This window comes from Pipistrellus kuhlii, unplaced genomic scaffold (genome assembly GCF_014108245.1).
Source record: "Pipistrellus kuhlii isolate mPipKuh1 unplaced genomic scaffold, mPipKuh1.p scaffold_m20_p_14, whole genome shotgun sequence".
Classification (NCBI taxonomy): domain Eukaryota; kingdom Metazoa; phylum Chordata; class Mammalia; order Chiroptera; family Vespertilionidae; genus Pipistrellus; species Pipistrellus kuhlii.
Genome location: NW_023425449.1, coordinates 40,213,064 through 40,231,969, shown reverse-complemented (window position 1 = coordinate 40,231,969; position 18,906 = coordinate 40,213,064). Strand labels below are relative to the sequence as shown.

The 18,906-nt window shown below is 49.7% G+C and overlaps 1 long non-coding RNA gene across 1 annotated transcript in view; it reads right to left on the bottom strand.

The window, feature by feature from the left end:
- LOC123652318 overlaps positions 1 to 18,906 on the bottom strand; it is a 32,326-nt gene extending 13,420 nt beyond the window's left edge. Inside the window, exon 1 of the long non-coding RNA XR_006741595.1 lies at positions 17,363 to 18,906. This is a non-coding gene — a long non-coding RNA (uncharacterized LOC123652318). The remainder of the gene's footprint in view (positions 1 to 17,362) is intronic.

Genomic DNA, 18,906 nt, shown 5'->3' with positions numbered 1-18,906 from the left:
ATCCAACTTAAACGGCATCAAGATGGTCAGATCAGTCATCGGAGATTGGCTGATGAATTTGACGACATTCGTTAGTTCACATTTTGAGTCATCAGACAAGTATTACCAAGCACCCTCCATGCCTCTGGACACTGAGTGATGATCATGAATAAGATAGTCACTGCTCAGAGCTTACAGTCTGGACAGGGGTCAGGGCCTCAGGTGGCAGGTGTAGGCCAGCTCACTGTGGGAGTCCCAGGATGGGATGGGGCAGGTTTAGAGAAATGACATCTAAACTGAGGCCTCACAAAGAAACAGAAGTTGGCCAGAGGACACGGTAGGGGCACAATGAATCAGGAAGTGGAAAGAGCATGCGCAAAGGCCCAGTGGTGATGAAGAGCTGGGCAGTTAGGAAAACAGAAAGTTGAATGGAGCTGGTGGGAGGTGGGGAGTGGAAAGGTGAGGGTGGGAGCTGAAAGTGGACAGACAGCAGGGCCAGACACCACGGGGCCATGTGGACCCTGATGGAGGCTTGGGTTTACCCTGGCGTCCAGGGGAGTGGACCAGGAGAGATTCTCAGGGTGTGTTTTTTAAGCCGGGGTAAAGATTTGAATGGGATGGATCCGGGGTAGTGGTGGCTTCTATTGACTGTAAGGAGCAAAAGACACATCTCCCCCCTTAACTGGGCCTCCGGATCTGTGGGTTGATTAAAGGAGACAGCCTGATTACAGCAAGTTAAATATAACAGTTTACCTCAATGTCCGGGCCCACGTCTCCTTGATACAATGCAGACTTGGCAGAGGAAACACGCCCATAAAAGAAATAATCCCCAGCGATGAGAGAAGCCAAACCAGAGAGTCTTTAAAGTTACAGACTAAAGGTACTTGATTCTGATGAACTTTCATTTCCCCAGGCCCCATCAGCCCAGGACAAACATGAGGATGAACAGGGACGTGTAACAGAAACTACGTCATGCCTGTGGCTTGTCCCACCCCCACCAGGCTCCGCTGGAACCTCCGCCTCTGCTTTCAGCCCCGAGGAGGCCTTGTGTGTCTCCCGTGCACAAGGCATTTCTTCCTTTAATCCTGAAACATCCGCCCACCTTCGCTTTGCCACTCACCCTGTGCTTCCTGTCACTTCCCTGGTGGCACCATCATCCACAAAGGCCACTCATCCTGCTGCTATTTCCTGTGCCCATGTCTCCTGGCCACACTATAAGTTAGGGGTGTCGAACTCAATCAGAGAAGGGGCCAAAATCTAAAATCCAGCCTAAATCGCGTGCCGAATGGTTTACTGAACAGTCATAAACTGTCATTGTGATGGAAACGCAGCGGAGTGCAGTGATGACAGCGCGGTGCGGGCCACATTGCAAGGCCTGGCGGGACGGATTTGGCCCGCGGGCCTTGTGTTTGACACATGTGCTATAAGTCATCCGGGAACCCCTTTGACGCAGCCACAAAGCTGAGCAAAAGCGCCGTCTTAGATCCTTGGAAACCTTTAGACACAGCTCCTTCATTCCCCAACAAATTTACTTTTGAGTGTTTGCCAAATGCCAGGCACCGGGGACACAAAGATGAATAAAAGCCAGGCCCAGCCCATGAAGGGAGCACAGCCTCATGCAGGAGGGGAGGGCTCTCGGGCTGGGCTAGCCCAGGGAGGCATCTGAAAGCCTGCCGTCCAAGCATCAGCACACAGCACACAGGGAATGCCACCAGGTGATGGTGGCGAGGAAGGGGGCATTGCAGGAAGAGGGCGCGTGCAGGTCTCCCCTTCGATGCTGAAGAGCGCTCTGGCATCCTGTTCCACCTCGAGCTGAGAGACAGCGGCAGTGACAGTAAGAACGGCAGTAATTTACCAGGTTCTAGACCAGCTCTGTTCAACAGAAGGGTCTGAGGTGAAGGAAATGTTCGCTGTGATGCCCAATGGAGCAGCCACTATCACCTGTGACTGCTGTGCTCCGGATGTGTGGCTAGTGCAACTGATGAACTGAATTTTTAAGCTTAGTTCATTTTAACGGCCACATGTGACTAGTGTGCTACTGTATTAGACAACACAGTGTGAGAAGCTGTGCTAAGTACTTTATGGGTAATATATCAAGTCTAACAATAAAGCCTGACATCCAAACATGATTACCATCTGCATTTGATAGACGCAGAAACCGAGGCCCAGGGAGGGTAAATATTTGTTCGAGGCGCTCAATTTGCAGCCTCGATTCAAATCCCAGCAAACCAAGCCCAGAGAGGAGGAATGGTTCCTTCATCGTCCATCCATCCAGTCATTCACAGACAAGTGGTCATTGTGCCCATGGGGAGTCCAACACCGTGCTATGGATGGAGATACAGATCTAAATGAAGCAGGGTCTCTGGCCTCAGAGAGCAGATGATCTACAGAGGGAAACAGACCCAAGGAAGCCTCACCACCACGTGACAACTGCAGTGTTCAAGGCCAGCTCCCGGAGCTGGGGAGCCCTCAGCTGGGGCCCTTAGCCCAGCCTGGGGATGCTGGGGGCAGGGGCGTCTTCCCATGACAAGGAATGCCTGAGAGGGAGGGGTAGGGAGTGTCAGGGAGAGGACCAAGTAACCCCTCTGCCATGCAGCTCATGGGACAAGTTGATTTCAACAACTTGAAATCTCCCCTGACATGTCCTCAACTGTCCAAATTGACCATTGGCAAACCACTCAGACTGTGGTCTCTGGAACTTTCCAAGATCTGCACTGTGAGACTCTAACCTGACACTCAACTCATATAGGCCTTCCACAAAGCTTTAGCATCAGCTAGACCAGTGGTCAGCAAACTCATTAGTCAACAGAGCCAAATATCAACAGTACAACAATTGAAATTTCTTTTGAGAGCCAAATTTTTTAAACTTAAACTTCTTCTAATGACACTTATTCAAAATAGACTCGCCCAGGCCGTGGTATTTTGTGGAAGAGCCACACTCAAGGGCCATGTGGCTCACGAGCCGCAGTTTGCCGACCACGGTGCTAGTCCATGGTTCAAGTCCCAGCTTCACTCCACAGTGGCTGGTGACCTTAGGCAAACTTTTTAACCTTTCTGAGCCTCAGTTTCCTCATCTGAAAAATTGGGATGATAATACTTTCTACGTTTGTCATGAGGATTATATGTGTGGAGCCCTGTTATTTTGTATCCTTAATAGGTGGTTGCTGTTATTACTCAAATTATGATTGACTAAAGCTGCAAGTAGACCAGGTCCCCTTGTTCTTCTGCCCTTCGCACCAGGGCACCGAGGCACAGGAAGGAGGAGGTGTGGCCCGTGGGGCTCAGTGTCAGAAGGTCTGGGGTCCCCTCCAAGCTTGGTCACTCACGTGAACAAAATTGAGTGAGTCACATCCCCATTCTGGGCCTCAGTTTCCCCATCTCTAACATGAGAATATTGGCCTAGATTTGGTCATTGGCATGCAAATACCAACTGGGACATCCAGGGAACTAAAATGAGCTAAGGCAGTGGTCGGCAAACTGCGGCTCGCAAGCCACATGCGGCTCTTTGGCCCCTTGAGTGTGGCTCTTCCACAAAGTACCATGGCCTGGGAGAGTCTATTTTGAAGAAGTGGCATTAGAAGAAGTTTATGTTTAAAAAATTTGGCTCTCAAAATAAATTTCAATCGTTGTACTGTGGATATTTGGCTCTGTTGACTAATGAGTTTGCCGACTACTGAGCTAAAGGGCCTAATGTGGGAATGGTTACCTTTCAATTCCTGCTGACAGTTGCCACCTGGGAACGCTACTACAGAGAATCTGAACATAATCAGATTTCCTGATTTTCACCAGAAGCTAGACTTGCCATTTGCCAAACAACACGGGTGGACCCTGAGGGCATTATGCTAAGGGCAGTCAGACAGAGAAAGACCTATACAGTGTGATCTTACTTATGGACTCAACCCCCCAAAAAAATTAGAAATAAAAGCTCACAAAGCCGAAACCAGTTTGGCTCAGCCTTTAGAGCGTCGGTCTGTAGACTGGAAGGTCCCAGGTTCGATTCCGGTCAAGGGCATGTACATTGGTTGCGGGCACATCCCCAGTAAAGGGTGTGCAGGAGGCAGGTGGTCAATGTTTCCCTCTCATCGACGTTTCTAGCTCTCTATCTCTCTCCCTTCCTCTCTGTAAAAAATCAATAAAATAAAATAAAAAAATTTTAATTTTAAAAAAATTTAAAAAGCTCACAGATACAGAGAACAGATTGGTGATTGCCAGAGGCTAGTAGTGAGGGCAGGGCAAAATGGGTGAAAGGTCTCAAAATAGGCCCTGAATTAAAAATAGATGGTAAGTAATATTGTAATAACTATATATGGTGTCAGGTGGTCTTAATGCGGCGATCACTTGGTACGGGACATAAATGGCCAATCCCTGAGTTGTACACCTGAAACTGATATAACATTGTATATCAACAATAATTTAAAAATACACTTTAAACCTTATTTAGGAAAAAAAAAAAAAAAGATGGTAACTCTTCACATCATGTCTTCTTATCCAATACCCTAAAGTTAAACAAAGCAGGTCTCAGGCCAAGGCTAGCCCAGGGCTACCGGTCAGATAACTTCCCAGGCCCTCCCAGCCCTGACCGCGGTGACTCTGCCCAATGGGGCTCCAGCACTGCCCCCTCCCCTGCTGCCCTCTCTGCCCACTTCTGAGAAAACATCTTTCAGGTCCCCTTTTCGGTTCCTCCCCCCGCCTGTGTCACAGACCTACGAGGCCTCGGAGTGTTCCCCGCGGAGGGCCGGGCCTCCTGGAACCCTATAGAGACGCAACCTGGCAAGTTCTCCTTGCATTTCCAGGAGCCTCTCGGAACCTCTCAGTTCCACTTTGTGATGACTGGTTTCCTACGCTGACCTCAGTCTCCACTGCACAAACCGAGAGGCTTGATGAAATAATGGTTTCAGCCACAATGGGTGGGGGCAGGTGTGACAGGAGGCAGAGCAGACAGCCAGTGAATAAAGAGCCATCCACATGCCAGGCACCGTTCAAATCCTGTCGCAGGTGTTCAATCTTTGTGGCAACCTATCAGGTACGTACTATTATCACCATCATTTTCCCCCAGGTGAACCCCGAGGTTCCAAGAGGTTGAGTAACCTGCCCAGGGTCACCTAGCTAGTAAGCACCCCTGGGGGCCCAGCTCCTGAGCCCCATACTTGTAACTTCTATCCTCTGATGCTGAAATGTATAGTCATCCTCCTGCTAACATTCCACAGGCTCACCAGCCCAGGCTGAAAGCCCACCTCCACAGATGGGCCTGTCTGATCCAGCCCGGCCCTGCTTTCCAGCACCGTATCTCACTCCCCTCATGGAATCATGTGTTCCTCTGTGCCTTTTGCATGCTTATCCCTTTGCTTGAGAAGCTCTTCCCTCATTCTGATTGGTGACCATCACAGCTGACCTTTCAAAGCGTCTTCTCTGTGAAGTCACCATGGACTTCCTGTGTCTGCGTGGTGCATCTGTTTCATCACTGCAGGGCTCCCTCGGGGAAAGCAGCACCTCCTGGTATGTTTGTCTCCTTGATGGCTAGAGGACTAAGCCCTAACCCTGATGACCACACAGCAGGATCAACACATGTTATCTAAGGTGACCTAGACTGACTCTTGTCCTCCTGGCACTCCCTTCATGTTTAGTGTAGCCTGACCCCATGGGAACCAAGGTACCACAGCTAGGGACATTGTCATTGGATTAGCCCATGGTGTCATCCTGTATCATAGCAACAGCACTACAGACTGAGTGGTTTGATACAAGACTCTCCTTATAAAATCGTACAGCTCTCACAATTCTGAATGCTGGAAGTCCAAGATCAAGGTGTCAGCAAGTAGATTTCCTCTGAGGCCTGTCTCCTTGGCTTGCAGTGTCATATGATTATCCCTCTGTGTGTGTGGCTGGGTCCTATTCTCCTCTCCTTACCAGAACACCAGTCATTTGGATTAGGGCCCACCCCAAGGACCTCATTTAACCTTAATTACCTCTTCAAAGATAATTAAGACCGTATCTTCAAATACGGCCACATTCTAAGGTACTTGGGGTTAAGACTTCAACCTGTCAATTTAAGGGGACACAATTCAGGCCATTACACACTCCTATTTCCCTCCTTCCTTTTGCTCCCCAAGGTAATCTACATGTAGCTATAATTATTAAAGATCAGAAGCATCCCGCCCAGCCTTTGCACTTCACAAATGGGGAAACTGAGGCCCACAGATGCAAAATGGCTCACCATTAAAATCAACCAGCAAATTAAGTCAGAATTCCTGGCTACCAGTCCAGAGTTCTTCCTGTGACCCCAGATCCATTAGCAAATACCATCTTTGCTCTTCTGAGCACCCCTTCACCCCTAAGGCAGAGCAGAAGGTAAGCTAATGGGAGCCAGGAGCAGATCTCCTGCCAGGAAGTCTCCTCCCTCTCCCTTGCTCTATGATGGCAGGACTAATACCCATGCCTCACCCAAAGCCCATGCCTCACCCAAAGTCCAGCCTCTAGAGCTGTTCCCGGCCACCTTCAGGGTTCCTGCAGGCTGCCCTCGCCACCATGGTCAGCTTCGGAGCTCCCAGAAGGAGAAGTTGACTGAAATACCAAGCAGCTGACTTTCTCTTTTCAGTGCAGAGTGTCAGTAAGAACGGATTCTCACCACCGCGCATGCTCTGCTTTGGTTGGTCAAGGGCCTACAAGAAGCTGAGAACCGTGGGGGTCTGCGGAGTAGCCCCCTCACCCCCTGCCCCACAGCCCTTTACAGTCCAGCCCTCTCCAGAGCCACCCTCATTGCGTCCATGCTGTCAGAACTCAAAGCTCTTCTTGAGTGACCAGACCATCGGGGCCACGTGAGCAAGGCCCCAGGCCTGCAACAGAACAGCCAACCTCCACAGCATGACAGTGGGCGGCCTCCGCCTGTGTCCCACCTTGGCTCTCAGTTAGGAGCATGGGCCTGGGGCCAGACTGAGCAAGCTCAAATCATTCTCCTAGCACTTTCTAGTGGTACGACTTCAGAAAAAGTTACTTAGCCTCTCTGTGTGTCAGTTTTATAATCTGTAAAATGGGGGCAATAGCAAGGCCCTTCTTATAGAATTATACATATATTAAATTAGTTGATATGTGTACAGCATGAAGAAGAGTACCTAGAATACATTAAGCCTTATGTAAAATTTTTGTTTAAAATATACATACATACATACATACATACATACATAAATATGGACATACCTCCCACCTACCCAACACAGCCAACCCAAGGATGACAAGCTTTCTTAAGAAACCACAGTGTACAAGGCACAGATTCTGGCAGGAAACGACTTAGGGGTGCAGGTGTACTAGATACAGCCTGGAAGGGCAGGGGTCATAACTAGCGGGCTGAAAGTGGGGGGAGGGAGTAATTCAGGTAAAGGCTGAGCAGTCACATGCATGTTAGGCTAACGGCTGTGTGTGGTTAAAGCTCTGAGCAGGAGGACAGGTGGTAGGCACTGAGCCTGAAAGGGCAGGAGACCAAATTTTACAGAAAAGGGAAGCTACAGAGAGGGATCTCAGGGTGCGAACCACTTCTCAGTCTAAGAATACACCATGCACATGCCCATCTCTGGGCTTTTCATCTGGCCCTGTCCCCACTCACACTGCCATTCAACAAACACCAAGATTTCACTCTGACCCTGCTCTGTAGTTGACCTGGCAAAGGGTGTGTGCAGTCTCTATTCTAGAAAGAAGCATAGAATCAAGAGGAAAGAAAGCTAATTAGATGGTGTGAGCTCTGGGTGAAATAAGAATGAGACCGTGGACAAGGGCAGCTCCAGTTGAACATGGAGAGGTCAGGGAGGGCTTCCCAGAAGACGGGGCATGTGAGGAGAATGGTGAAAAACACCTGAGCCTCTGCAATGGGGGCCAGTGAGGGCTGTTCCAGTCGGTGAGAAGGCACCAGGGCGTGAAACTGCTGGTGATGGGTCATGACCAGAGCAAAGGGCATAGAGGGGGCCATGAGGCGAGGGACAGGGCTGCGAGGAAGCAGGTGACCGGAGCCGGCAGGGCCATGTGGGCCAGGCCAAGAAAGTGTAGTTAACAGGCTAACGATGGACTTTGGGGTGGGGAAGGGCATAAATAGAGCCACGTTTTGGAGAGAACCCTGTGGGTTCCCCCAGCAGCAGAGCCTGAGACAAGAACATAACTAGATGGAGGTGGTTGACTTGAGAGGTGACCTCAGGAAGCGGCAGGGACGGAGAGAGGAGAGTTAGGGATTGTGGGGAAGACATTTAAGAGTGTGTTGCTGCGTTGGTTACCTCTGTGGGCAGCTAGGTCTCACGTTGCTGGGGACCCTTTGGGTCACTATTAATGAATTTCATATTGTCTCCAAAGTTCGGTCCCCATAGCCTGAGAGTTTCCTTCAGGAAGCATTAACTCACCCTTTCCTGTCACTCCTCCAGCTTGCCCTTGGGCAGGAGATGATGGACTTCTGTGGTTTTGAACAAGCCCTGATGTTTAAAATAGGATGCTCACAACATGCATGAACTGTCCTCACAGCTGTGCTGGAATCAGGTGGCGTGAGTGAAGTTGTGGGCACAAAAACATCTGCAGCAATCCCCTGGGTCCAAAGTGCCCTGGTGAGAATTTTGTTTCATTGCAAATAAAAAAATAATAGTGGCTTAATCAAGTTAGAATTCTTTCGCTGCTTACATTGAAAAAAATCCAGAAATAGTGATTTATGGCTTTATTTTGTGAAAGGAATTCTTCAAACTGTGGAAGGCCATTCTCTAATGGACCCAGGTGACTGTTAGAGCTTCAGCCATCATATTCATGTTCCAGGTGGCAGAATAGAGCAGCAGCAAAAGAGTGCACTCGCCCTGCTTTAAGGAAACTTCTTGGCCAGCACTTAGGCATGTGGTCATTAGCTACACAAGAGGCTGACAAGTGTTGTCATCTAGGTCACTGGCTAAGTACCTAACTAAAAAGTTGTGATTCTTGATCTAAGAAGAGAAAGAGAATGGACCTTCAAGGGTGACTAGCAGGCCCTACAACAAAGATGTGAGATGGGACCCAGGGGGTTAATTAGGGAGCAATTTTCACAATCCAAGGAGAGAGGGGAAGGACTGAAGGAAAGGGAGTGGGAGTGGGATGAAGAAGGGACTGCTTCTGTCAAGTGTCTGGGTATGGATTCGACAGGTCTTGGTGAGGAAAGTGGAGAGGAAAGGAGGGGAAGGGCTCAGGAAGGCCATTCACACACCCAGGAACTGTATAAGACCCACAGTTCGGAGGAAGGCCATGAGTCCCACTGCAGATGTACTGCGCTTGAGGACAGCCCGAGATGTCCAGTCAGTGCATAGCTGGTGTTCAGGTGGACAGGAGAGAAGTCTCGGCCCAAGGTAGCAATTTGGGTGCACCAGGAATTGGAGCAGAGAAGAGTCCTCGGGTGGGAGTGTAGAGGACAGGATCAGGGAGCTCAGATAGCACAGTTGGGCAACACCAGAGTATCACAGGCATGAAGCTGACCTTCTGAAGTGCATGCGAGGGGAGAGCCAGGAGTATTTATGCCTCTGGTTGGCTGTGTCTTTCTGTTGAAGCTGCTAACAGGAAGTCTCTTTTAGAGGTGTACTCTGGGTTTTAATAACCTCTTGGCCTTCAAGCCTAGGACTGGTAATGGCTCCCAGAGATTATTCATCTTAGAGTGACACACTATTTCCTGTTGGATTCCCTTAGTCCTTCCATACTGTCATAAACTGTGCCTTTATTAAACTCTCCTTAATTTCAAAGATGATGAAGGTGATAGATGATAGATAGATAGATAGATAGATAGATAGATAGATAAATAGATAGAATAAACAGATTGGAGGATGGATGGTAGATTTATAGATAACAGGAAGGATGAGGTCACAGAAGAAAAATGAGATCAGAAGAGAGGGACTATGTGTGGGGGGGAGGAGTGCATGGGGAGAAGCTGGAGTCAGTGGAGAAATGAGCTCAAGGTCAAATGTGACCCCCACATTAGTAAAAAGGAAGGCTATGATGTACTTATTGGATTTGCCACTCTGACAGTCGCCAATGACCTTCATGTTGTCAAAGAAGCCAGACTGCAATGGGTAGAGAGTTGCAGAAATGAGTGGGAGATGAAAAAGTGAATACAACTGCCTTCTCCATCGTCTTCACCTCAATAGCCTGGCTCACATGTCACGTCCTCCACAAACTTTCTCTGGAGCTCTTTTCTTCCTCTGTGCTCCCTGAGCATCCTGTTACCCATCGGCCACAAATCAATGGCTGAGCTCCCAGGGTAGAGATCCAGGAACCTCACCTATACAATGTAATAGAAGGAGCCCTGGACCTGGAGTTTAGAAACATGTGTTGAAAAATCATTGAGCCCACCCTCCCAAGTTCCTGCAAAGAAAGCAGATCTTGTCCAACTTGTCCAGGAACTGGCTCTGTGGCCCTGCTCAGTGCCCATTGTCCCACACCATGGAAGGGTGACCCTCAAGCTGCCACCCAGCTAGGCCTCCTCATTGGGTCAGCATCCAGTAAAGAATCACAACCTGCCCTACTACTTCCCTCATCTGCTTCCTCGGCCATGAAAAAATGTAGGGACACCCAATGATCAAAGACATCCCTCTTTCTCACCATTGCCAGGACTGGTCAAGGCTAAAGGCAATCTCTATTACCTGAGGTTCCATCAAGAAGGGAATATTTATTATTTTATCCATGAGATTTTACTGCTCCTTTTGAATTGAACCCTAGAAACCAGAGAACTCAAGGACTTTTGTACCATTTTGAATTCAATCATATGTTTCATTTGACAACAATTAAGACCCTCAACATTAGAAGAGCCAGGGAAGCTGTTTCAAAAGGCAGATGCCTTGGCCTTACCCGTGGTTGGCAACCTGTGGCTCGTGAGCCACATGAAGCTCTTTGGCCCCTTGAATGTGGCTTTCCCACAAAATACCACGGCCTGGTCAAGTCTATTTTGAAGAAGTGGCATTAGAAGAAGTTTAAGTTTAAAAAATTTGACTCTCAAAAGGAATTTCAATCATTGTACTGTTGATGTTTGGCTCTGTTGACTAATGAGTTTGCTGACCACTGCCTGAAACTTATGGGCTCAGAATTTTGGGAGAGAAGGGGAAGGTTCCAGGCTTGTCTATTCCTCAAAGGGTGGTTCTGATGTAGAGCCAGGGCTAGGAATCACCAAATCTAAAATTAATCACAGGCAAAGAATACTGAGCTAGACCTACTAGGTGCTAAGCAGTGTCACTGTGGTTAACCTTGCTACAACCCAAAGTGTGGGCTTTCACAGCTCCACTCTGTGATGAGGAAGGGGGAACTCCAAGAGGTCAGGGGGCTTCCCAAACTGTGCAGCTGATAAGAGGCAGTACCAGGGTTGGAATCTGGGTCTTTCTAATTTCAACATCAAGCCTGGCCTATACCCCTCTAGGCACATCCTTCTGTGTGAGAGCCTTGTGCTAACAGACCCTAAGGCGATGGGCTGAGTCTGACTCATGCCTGGCCTAGGAGCCGATACTAGAATGAGGGTGGCCCACACGTGAACAGTTAACTCTAACACAAAGCTGCCTGGGAAGGACAAACAGAGGCTCCAAGGGCTTTGAGAGTCCAGTGGTAGTGTGGTGGGGACACCGCGAGGAACCAAGGAAAGCTTCTGGAAAGCGGTGATGATTGAGCTGGGTCTTGAATGATACCATGGGTACTTCCATCTGTCATGCAACAGGCCACACACTGTGGTTGGTCCAGGAAGATAAACAGGATGCATTCCCTGCCCTCAGGATGCTGAGAGTCTAATGTTCTACCTTCTTTGCACCCCTCACGTTCTCTGCAGGCCTTTCTCCTTCTCCTACTCATCTGCCCCCATTCCTCCACTCCCCATGGTGCCTCAGCTCCCCTTGGTCCTGCGGAGCTCCCTTCACAGTGAGCCAAGCTTTTCAGTCACTCAGGAAATGGGGTACTCGAGGTCCAGAGCTCAGGGAGGAGAGAAGTGCATGGGCCCCACCTAGGCCAAGGGGTAGGGGTGGGGGAGGGGGGGGAGGGGATCAGGAGGCGAGCACCAGAGCCAAAGAGTGAGTCATAGCACACAGACACCTGAGAAACGGGCATAAAAAAGACCCACTTCCCTGGGAAGTTGGGGAGAGAGATGAGATAGGAAGAGAAAGTGCTTTGAGCTCCTCAGAAGAAAGAGACCATAAACAGAGCTGGGGTGTTATTACCATGGTCATTACCTGCTTCAATTATAGGGGCACTCATCCAACTGCATGAGGAATCGCTAACCAGTCCTGCAACCCACACAGGGTTGTATTTTTAATATAATTTCATTTTTATTATTAACAGCTAAGCCAATGAAATATTCCTCAAGTCATTCTAACTTGTTAATACTCCCCTTCAGGCTTGGGTGGGGGGTGGGGGGTTCTTCTCCCTCCCACATGACCAGACAAGGATCCAGCCCAGCCCAGAGAAGAGAATGTGAACCACTCGCCCCGCTAACACCTCAGCACTCCAGCCCTGAGACCTTCCCACAGAGGTCTGCCATCATCTCTTGGTCCCTGGTCTCACTGTCCAAATTCCTCATCTCCTTGGCCCTTCATGCCTTTCCTTGCTTCATGTCCCTGACTACACCTGCCTTATCTGTGCCTCAATCAAGGGCAAGAATTGAGGGAGCTCCTGCTGGGTGCCAGGCACTGAGGAAATGAAGATTAGTTAGACACAGTCTTTGCCTTTGAGCAGAAAAGCACAGAGGCTGTTTCATTCATTCACCCAACTAGCTCTGAGTAGGGCACATCCATAAGCCACACCCACAAACCCATCAGGAGCGAGTATGCAAATTAACCCAATCCTGCAGCCAGGGAGAGAGCAGGAGGGAGGTTTGAGTTTCCCCAAAGATGGAGGAAGCCAAACTTTCCACACACCCTGGCCGGCTCAGGCCTCCGCTTAAGGCTACAAAGTTTCAATTATAGAAGATAAATAAATCCCAACAGAAATAGCTGCCACCACAGAGTGAGCAAAAGGCCTGGCTCCACTTCAGGCTACAAAGTTTCAATTATAGAAGATAAATAAACCCCAGATACCAGGGCCTCTGCTTGGGTCACCTGGGGGTGTGACTGGCTTGAAAACCACCACTTGCCCTTTGCCCAGGCCACCCCACACCCAAAGGGAGCCCCAACCCTGATCCGAGACACCCTTCAGGGAAAACCAGCTGGCCCCCATCCATGCACCAGGCCTCTATCCTATCTAATAAAAGAGTAATATACAAATTGAACATCACTCCAACACACAAGATGGCTGTCCCTATGTGGTCAAAGATCCTGCACCCATGTGGACACAAGATGGCCACCACAAGATGGCCAGCAGGGGAGGGCAGTTGTTAGGCACCAGGCCTGCAAGCGAGGGCAGTTGAGGGCAATCAAGCCTGCAGGGGAGGATAGTTAGGGGTGACCAGGCCGGCAGAGGAGGGAGGTTGGGGGCAAACAGGCTGGCAGGGGAGCAGTTAGACATCAATCAGGCTGGCAGGGAAGTAGTTAGGGGTGATCAGGCTGGCAGACAGAAGCAGTTAAGGGTAATCAGGAAGGCAGGCAGGCGAGCAGTTGGGAGCTAGCAGTCCTGGATTGTGAGAGGGATGTCTGTCTGCCCTCAAGGGGTTCCAAATTGGAGAGGGTGCAGGCTAGACTGAGGGACACCCTCACCCTGCACAAATTTCATGCACCGGGCCACTAGTAAGTATTATAATAAAGCAATGCCCCCAAGTGCTGGGGAGGTAGAAGGAAGAACCTACCATTGGGAAGATTCCCAGGAGGAACAGACCTGAGATAGGCCTGGGGAAGGAAGGGCATTGCAGGCAAAGGGATCAGCAGGAGCAAAATGCTTCAGGCCTGGGAAAGGGTCCGATGTGATGGGGGTAATGGTGAGTTCAGAGGAGAGGTAGAAGTGAGGGCCTCATATGCCATGACTATAATGATGGACAGCAGCATTTACAGTCCCAGCCATGAACTCAGGACTGAAGATTCATAGGCTGCCCAGCCAGGAAGAGGAAAAGCAGGCTGAGAGGGCCCTGGCTCTTGATGCCAATAGAAGGGGTTAGATTGAGGGCTGAAGTGGGGGGTTTAGGCAGAGGGAAGGGGAGCAGCAGGCTCCTTGGGATAACTGGGGCTTTGGGCAGGATAAGGACCATGTGAAAGGGCTATGGGGGGAAGAAGGTACAACTGGGGAGAAGAGGGCCTCACGGAGGGTTCCCAGGTGAGCCTTAGCCTCCTCCATAAGCACCTGGGGTCTGCACAGAGCGCATCACAAGGGCAGCACTAGAAACAACCATGAGGAATATCTCAGGTGAGTAGAACATTCCCCTTCTAAGTAATTCACCAAGTGGCCAAGTTTGTACTCCACACTACCTGAGCCTTAATTCAAGGCAATAGTATCTCTTACTTAGACTGCGGTAGATGAAGTCCAAAATCCTTACCATAAGGTTCTGTGTGGTTTCTTCCTGGCTTCACCCACCCACATCGCCCCTCCCTCCGCCCCACTTCGCCCCTGCCGTAGATTCCCGACACTCCACCGCACAAGACTTCTTCAAGGATCTTGCAAAAGCCAGGCTCTCTGTGTCCCTGAACTTCATGCTTAAAACACTTGTCACTCCTCCTATCCTCCCTGTTCCATTTCCAAGCTGACCCTTGTCTTTTAGGGTCCAGACCTCACTGACCCTCCTCCTGCCTGTTCCACTGCCCGTGACACTCTGTCTCCACCTGGTGCTTTTATGATATTTGTTCATTATCTGGCTTCTGCACAGCTTTGTAAACTGGACCTTTTCACAGCCCTGCTCCCCATGGCTGGGCAGTGCCTGGCACAGAGCAGGATTCGTGAGTCTTTATTAGGTGAATGAGAGAAAATGAACAAATGAATGAGTGTGCAAGCCTTGAGCTGTCCTTTAACTTTGTGCTGTGTTCTCTGCCCAGACCAGCCTCCTCTCTTCACTCCCAAACCCCCTGAATCCCTCTTGCACCGAGAAGGCTTCCCTCTAATGCAGTGTGTCCCAAACTTTTGACATATGTGTACCCCTTCTATAATTTTCATAACTCTGAGTACCCCTCATACTCATGAGAATGTAGAATTAGGCGCAGCTAAGCACGGTGCAGTGCATATCCCCACCAAACTCTGGTGCAATGCGTACCCCCACCAAACTCTTCCCGTACCCCTGGGGGTAAGCCTACCACACTTTGGGAAACACTGCATTAGCAGAAGGGGACGATCCTCTCAATGGCCACCTTGGGCTGTGTTGTCTGAACATCGTGACGCTTCAGTCAACACACTGGTTTGTGGTGACTCCCTGTGTGTGTAAATTTTGCCTCTCCTGCTAGAAGACAGCTCATCCAGGCCTGACTCTGTTAGACACAAAACTGGGCTCCTAGATAAGGAAGGTGAGGGGTCACATGCCTGAAAGGGAGCTCAGCCACCAAAAGGGGCTGAGTCACTGCAAAGGGTTTTGAACATGACACAGCATCATATACAGGTAGCCCTTTCCCTCCCTTTCCTACACGGGTGGAGCACTCGCTACCCCTAAGGGTCTGAGAGGTGATACCAGAGAGGGGAACTGTGCTTGAGCCCTGGGCCCTGAGTGCTATTTTTCAGCCCTGTTACAAGAGAAGACATTGATCATTGGCAATCACCATGTAAAACTATCAGCTAAGTGCCCAAGAGAACCCCACCTTCGGAATTCCATGTCTTTATCACTGAGCAATCCCAGTCTGGCCCCACACCCATGAGGCACCTGGGTGCTCAGCTCCCTTTCCCTCTGGGCAGTGTTCTCTTCCAGCATTTGTACTGCATCTCCTATTTCCACCTTCCCATTTAAACTTCTCTGGTGTGCGTGTGTGTGCGTGTGCGTGTGCGTGTGTGTGTGTGTGTGTGTGTGTTGGGGGGGGGGGGTTGCCAGGGGCGTTGAGACAGCAAGTTTGCCCCAGAAAAAGCACATGCTGCTAAAACCACTCCTGGGCTATCTGCACACTCTGCCGCCCCCTAGGACAGCTGTTATTTCTGAGTCACTCATGCGTGCTTGAACTCAACAGCCCACCTCCAACAAACTCATCCCAATTTGGCAACACAGCCTAATGGCCATGGAGAGCATCAATGCTTGAACCTGGACTCCAAAAGTCCAAGTGAATCCCTAAGCACGCTTCCGAGGTCCTTTCAAGGCAAAGGTGTTTTGGTATCTGAAGAGAGATCCCTGTTACCACAGGAAAATAGTTGAGTTGGGTAAGGTGACTCTCTTGGCACTTTTCAGGGATTGGGACATGAGAGTTGCCAAAGTTAATCCAATTCTACCACCCCATGTTCAGCTGCCTGGATGATGAAATGTTCTGAGGAGTTTCCTACAAGGATGAATTTCCTACAAGGATGAGCCGAGCTAAACTCGGTACCCCAGCCTGCTTCCAGGGGATCTCTAAAGGACAAGTCAGGCTTGAGATGAAGCCTCCACCCACCCCGTACAGCCTAGAACACAGCTTCTTGCCTTGGACACCAGTCACTGGGAGGAGTTACTTCACCTATTAGCTGGCAAATGAGATGCCAGGTGGAAGCAAAGTGTTGAAACAGAAGTCCAGGCACCCCCACCCCAAGGCGTGATGAAACACTTGGAAGAGGCCTTCCCAGGCACTTGGCACCTACAGGAGAGAGCAGGAGAGGTAGGAACTGGGGCTGGGGACACAGCTGCAAGGATTCGCGTGAACTTGAACATGCCGCCCCCCCCCCCCCTTCCCTGGCAGGAAGACAGAGGACTGGGTGGAAAGGGAATTGATAAGTTCAGGGCATGCTGGTGCCAGCGGCTCCTTGTTTGAGAGATCTTAGCAAAGTCTGAACAGCCTTTGGTACCTTTGGTACTTTACAGAGAGGCTTTGCTTTCTCGTTGAGTCTCCCCACCTGAGCCCAGTGATCTTAATAATTCCCTAAGATTTTGTGTCTGGAGAAAGCAAGAAGAGAAGTCTACTCCCGGAATGTAGAAGAGGAAAAGGTAGAGAGCACAGGGAAGGAGAGAGGGGGGAAAAGAAAACAAAAAGAATGAAATCTTTGAGATTGTATCTGTAACATTTCTGAGCTGAGATATTCAGAGATTCCAACAGTTTAAAAAAAAAAAATCTTCCCAATGAATGGAATGCTGTGTGCTAATCCATGTGCAAGTATATACATATCTATAATATGTTTGTGTGCTTGAATGCTGTGTGTGTGTGTGTGTGTGTGAGAGAGAGAGCATGAGTGCAAGTGTGAGAATCTGTGCATTTCATGATGTGAGTGGGCATACGGGTATGTGCATGTGAGTGTGGATGCATTTATGTGTATGTACAGACATGTGCATATTTGTGTGACTGTGCAACATCCCAGAAAGAAAACAACCCTGAAATCAGCCTCAGAAAAAGGTGAGATCTTATCTTGATCGGCCACCTACCAGCTGTATGACCTTGAGCAAGTCATGTCACCATGCTGGGTCTCAGTTATCTCCTGTGTCCTAGCTCCTTGAGCAGCAGGTTTCAACCGGTGTGCTGCAAAAATCTTTCAAACATGCAATACCTATTTAGTCAGGGACACTAAGCTCTTTTTCCTTAGATAGTTCAATTTAAAAAAAAAAAAATGACAACAGCCAACACAACAATAGCTATCCAGTACTTGGCAGTTAATAGAAGCCCACTAACTATTAACTCTTCTCCTCAGTTCCAGGTTTCCCCCTTCCTTGAAGGAGATCAATGAAGGACATGATGTATAAGGTCACATGCCTCTCACAGCCCCTTCTTTTGGCTGAGTAAGAGCTACAGACCATATTCTTGAGCCAATTTCCAGGGGCTTCTCAGTCTCCATTACGTTATAGATTAGCCAGGCCTCTTCTTCCTGCACTCAGTCAAAGACTGATGGTAATTCATTTGCAAGACTTGAGTGCAGATTGAATTTTAATCACTCAGAAATCTGAGGTCAACTTTGCTGTTAGTAACCTTTGGGGCAGGAAGCCTAGTGAGGGAGCTGGTCCCCTGGCCTCCTGGCTGGTGTGCCTGACAGGAATGGTTATACTTGCTCTGCAGTTGAAGGAATTAAGAGCTCGGAGAGGTCAAATGACTGGCCCAAGGTCACACAACTTGCTCCAGGACACCAGAGTTGCCTCCAAGTTCGACAGGTGACAGTCAGAAGCTTCGGGAAGGTAAGAACCTCCTCACCCAGGAAGACAGAAATGAGGTCTCTGAAATCCTGAATCCTCAAACATCTCCAGATCTCTGACCAGCCAGCCCCGGCGGAGTATTGGCAGATGGAGCCAGGCTGTGTGGCAATCAGAAAACTAGTCAGGTGGGACTGGAACGGTGCCTCTGAGGTATTTCACAAACACGGGGAACAAACACATTCGGTGTTGCAATCCTGGCCACTGGGAGCTGCCGTGTTGGCTGTTTTTTTCGAGAACGGACTGTGGATAAGGAATTGGAGGGCCAAGGTGCACACCATCTTGGAGGTTGTGCCCGCCCTGGGGAGATGTGGCTCCTCACAGTCACAGCCAGGCAGGCTGGCTCCTCCCCATGTGCCAGGAACTACCAGACCTCTCGAGAGGCCCCCGGAGCCTTCCATGGCCCAGAAGTAACCGGTTGTCACCTGTTCTCCCAATACTGCCTGGGACAGGCTTTGTGATCCAGGCTGACCAGCCACTGACCGAGTCCCAAACGTACCTTTTCCTTCACCTCCCAGCCCAGGAAGCAGACTATGGCCTGCCCTCAGCAGAGCTATTCATCCTGGAGCCCTCACAACAGACGTTAATTAAGACCCAATCTCGCTCCGCATTGCACAATGCCCTCTGGGTAATCAGTACAACTGGGATGAGCTGCTCCCTCCGCTCAGAGCCCAGATATGGTCACATTCCATTTGCTTTGTCCTTAGCGGGTCTCTCCAGCACACAGCTCCGTGGTCAGCAGAAAGCCCAGCCTCTCTCTGGAGGTTTCATCCCTTCCCAGCATTTGT